Below are 4,103 nucleotides of genomic sequence, written 5' to 3'. Positions count from 1 at the left end.
GACTGCACCGTCTTCCAACTATCTGAACCTGTTACAGCATTGCCTTGCGTCAGATAGTGATAGTGACGACACGTCGTGTCATGATAGCAGTGCTGTCAGAAGATTGTTATTGCCAGGTTGAGTTTATCCCACGGAGCTGTCAGAGACCACATACATGTGTTGGGGGTTTGAGTACTTTAGTTTGAGAGCATGTCTACTTACTGTTGTGCTTGAACACCCGAATAGTTGCCCCTGACAACCTGGCCCCTAAAATCAGAGAGGTGTGGTTCAGCCCATCACTCAGAATCAGACAGCCCTGGAAACAAGAACCGGCAAGACAATGGGTTACAAAGTACTACTAAAAGTACACTGTTGGTGTTGTATAGATTAGGTGTAGTCTGTTGGTGCTGTATAGATTAGGTGTAGTCTGTGTTGGTGCTGTATAGATTAGGTGTAGTCTGTTGTCCCAGGTCTGTTGGTGCTGTATAGATTAGGTGTAGTCTGTTGGTGCTGTATAGATTAGGTGTAGTCTTTTGGTGTTGTATAGATTAGGTGTAGTCTGTTGGTGCTGTATAGATTAGGTGTAGTCTGTTGGTGTTGTATAGATTAGGTGTAGTCTGTTGGTGCTGTATAGATTAGGTGTAGTCTGTTGGTGCTGTATAGATTAGGTGTAGTCTGTTGGTGCTGTATAGATTAGGTGTAGTCTATTGGTGCTGCAGAGATTAGGTGTAGTCTGTTGGTGTTGTATAGATTAGGTGTAGTCTGTTGGTGCTGTATAGATTAGGTGTAGTCTGTGTTGGTGTTGTATAGATTAGGTGTAGTCTGTTGGTGTTGTATAGATTAGGTGTAGTCTGTTGGTGCTGTATAGATTAGGTGTAGTCTGTTGGTGCTGTATAGATTAGGTGTAGTCTGTTGGTGTTGTATAGATTAGGTGTAGTCTGGTGGTGTTGTATAGATTAGGTGTAGTCTGTTGGTGCTGTATAGATTAGGTGTAGTCTGTTGGTGCTGTATAGATTAGGTGTAGTCTGTTGGTGCTATATAGATTAGGTGTAGTCTGTGTTGGTGCTGTATAGATTAGGTGTAGTCTGTGTTGGTGCTGTATAGATTAGGTGTAGTCTGTTGGTGCTATATAGATTAGGTGTAGTCTGTGTTGGTGTTGTATAGATTAGGTGTAGTCTGTGTTGGTGTTGTATAGATTAGGTGTAGTCTGTTGGTGTTGTATAGATTAGGTGTAGTCTGTTGGTGCTGTATAGATTAGGTGTAGTCTGTTAGTGCCGTATAGATTAGGTGTAGTCTGTTAGTGCCGTATAGATTAGGTGTAGTCTGTTAGTGCCGTATAGATTAGGTGTAGTCTGTTAGTGCTGTATAGATTAGGTGTAGTCTGTTAGTGCCGTATAGATTAGGTGTAGTCTGTTAGTGCCATATAGATTAGGTGTAGTCTGTGTTGGTGCTGTATAGATTAGGTGTAGTCTGTTAGTGCCGTATAGATTAGGTGTAGTCTGTTAGTGCTGTATAGATTAGGTGTAGTCTGTTAGTGCTGTATAGATTAGGTGTAGTCTGTTAGTGCCGTATAGATTAGGTGTAGTCTGTTAGTGCCGTATAGATTAGGTGTAGTCTATTGGTGCTGTATAGATTGGGTGTAGTCTGTTGGTGCTGTATAGATTAGGTGTAGTCTGTTGGTGCTGTATAGATTAGGTGTAGTCTGTGTTGGTGTTGTATAGATTAGGTGTAGTCTGTTGGTGCTGTATATATTAGGTGTAGTCTGTTGGTGCTATATAGATTAGGTGTAGTCTGTGTTGGTGCTGTATAGATTAGGTGTAGTCTGTTGGTGTTGTATAGATTAGGTGTAGTCTGGTGGTGTTGTATAGATTAGGTGTAGTCTGTTGGTGCTGTATAGATTAGGTGTAGTCTGTTGGTGCTGTATAGATTAGGTGTAGTCTGTGTTGGTGTTGTATAGATTAGGTGTAGTCTGTGTTGGTGTTGTATAGATTAGGTGTAGTCTGTTGGTGCTGTATAGATTAGGTGTAGTCTGTTGGTGCTATATAGATTAGGTGTAGTCTGTGTTGGTGCTGTATAGATTAGGTGTAGTCTGTTGGTGTTGTATAGATTAGGTGTAGTCTGTTGGTGCTGTATAGATTAGGTGTAGTCTGGTGGTGTTGTATAGATTAGGTGTAGTCTGTTGGTGCTGTATAGATTAGGTGTAGTCTGTTGGTGTTGTATAGATTAGGTGTAGTCTCTTGGTGCTGTATAGATTAGGTGTAGCCTGTTGGTGTTGTATAGATTAGGTGTAGTCTGGTGGTGCTGTATAGATTAGGTGTAGTCTGTTGGTGCTGTATAGATTAGGTGTAGTCTGTTGGTGCTGTATAGATTAGGTGTAGTCTGTTGTCCCAGGTCTGTTGGTGCTGTATAGATTAGGTGTAGTCTGTTGGTGCAATATAGATTAGGTGTAGTCTGTTGGTGTTGTATAGATTAGGTGTAGTCTGTTGGTGCTGTATAGATTAGGTGTAGTCTCTTGGTGCTGTATAGATTAGGTGTAGCCTGTTGGTGTTGTATAGATTAGGTGTAGTATGTTGTCCCAGGTCTGTTGGTGCTGTATAGATTAGGTGTAGTCTGTCATCAATAATACAATGGGTTGTTTGGACCCTGAATGCTGATTAGTTGAAAGCCCCACTCAGGTAATTCCTCCCATCCTATCTAATCATTATCTTCGTACTGTTGTAATTCCTCCCATCCTATCTAAACATTATCTTCATACTGTTGTAATTCCTCCCCTCCATTCTAAGCTTTATCTTCATACTATTGTAATTCCTCCCATCCTATCTAATCATTATCTTCATACTGTTGTAATTCCTCCCATCCATTCTAATCATTATCTTCATACTGTTGTAATTCCTCCCATCCTATCTAAACATTATCTTCATTCTGTTGTACTGTTGTAATTCCTCCCATCCATTCTAATCATTATCTTCATACTGTTGTAATTCCTCCCATCCTATCTAAACATTATCTTCATACTGTTGTAATTCCTCCCATCCTATCTAATCATGATCTTCATACTGTTGTAATTCCTCCCATCCTATCTAATCATTATCTTCATACTGTTGTAATTCCTCCCATCCTATCTAAACATTATCTTCATACTGTTGTAATTCCTCCCATCCTATCTAATCATTATCTTCATACTATTGTACTGTTGTAATTCCTCCAAATCCTATCTAATCTTTATCTTCATACTGTTGTAATTCCTCCCATCCTATCTCAACATTATCTTCATACTGTTGTAATTCCTCCCATCCTATCTCAACATTATCTTCATACTGTTGTAATTCCTCCCATCCTATCTAATCATTATCTTCATACTGTTGTAATTCCTCCCATCCATTCTAATCATTATCTTCATACTATTGTACTGTTGTAATTCCTCCCATCCTATCTAATCATTATCTTCATACTGTTGTAATTCCTCCCATCCTATCTAAATCATTATCTTCATACTATTGTACTGTTGTAATTCCTCCCAACCTATCTAATCATTATCTTCATACTGTTGTAATTCCTCCCATCCCATCTAATCATTATCTTCATACTATTGTACTGTTGTAATTCCTCCCATCCTATCTAATCATTATCTTCATACTGTTGTAATTCCTCCCATCCTATCTAAACATTATCTTCATACTGTTGTAATTCCTCCCATCCTATCTAATCATTATCTTCATACTATTGTACTGTTGTAATTCCTCCAAATCCTATCTAATCTTTATCTTCATACTGTTGTAATTCCTCCCATCCTATCTAATCTTTATCTTCATACTGTTATAATTCCTCCCATTCTATCTAATCTTTAACTTCATACTGTTGTAATTCCTCCCATCCTATCTAATCATTATCTTCATACTGTTGTAATTCCTCCCATCCTATCTAATCATTATCTTCATACTGTTGTAATTCCTCCCATCCTATCTAAACATTATCTTCATACTGTTGTAATTCCTCCCATCCTATCTCAACATTATCTTCATACTGTTGTAATTCCTCCCATCCCATCTAATCATTATCTTCATACTATTGTACTGTTGTAATTCCTCCCATCCTATCTAATCATTATCTTCATACTGTTGTAA

General features: G+C 38.6%; 1 long non-coding RNA gene across 8 annotated transcripts; it reads left to right on the top strand.

Moving 5' to 3' along the window:
• Nucleotides 1-542: 542 nt before the first annotated feature.
• Nucleotides 543-2,462, top strand: LOC127911482 (uncharacterized). 8 transcript variants are annotated; one of them, XR_008078699.1, is made up of 3 exons: nucleotides 543-647; nucleotides 795-852; nucleotides 2,424-2,462. It is a non-coding gene; the product is annotated as an uncharacterized LOC127911482 (long non-coding RNA). The 8 variants fall into 8 exon arrangements; XR_008078696.1 differs by having other exon boundaries at nucleotides 543-676; XR_008078700.1 differs by lacking the exon at nucleotides 2,424-2,462 and adding an exon at nucleotides 2,062-2,100.
• The last annotated feature ends 1,641 nt before the right edge of the window (nucleotides 2,463-4,103 follow it).

The sequence above is a fragment of the Oncorhynchus keta genome, chromosome 24 (assembly GCF_023373465.1).
Source record: "Oncorhynchus keta strain PuntledgeMale-10-30-2019 chromosome 24, Oket_V2, whole genome shotgun sequence".
Lineage (NCBI taxonomy): Eukaryota > Metazoa > Chordata > Actinopteri > Salmoniformes > Salmonidae > Oncorhynchus > Oncorhynchus keta.
This window is presented reverse-complemented; position numbering and strand designations above follow the sequence as displayed.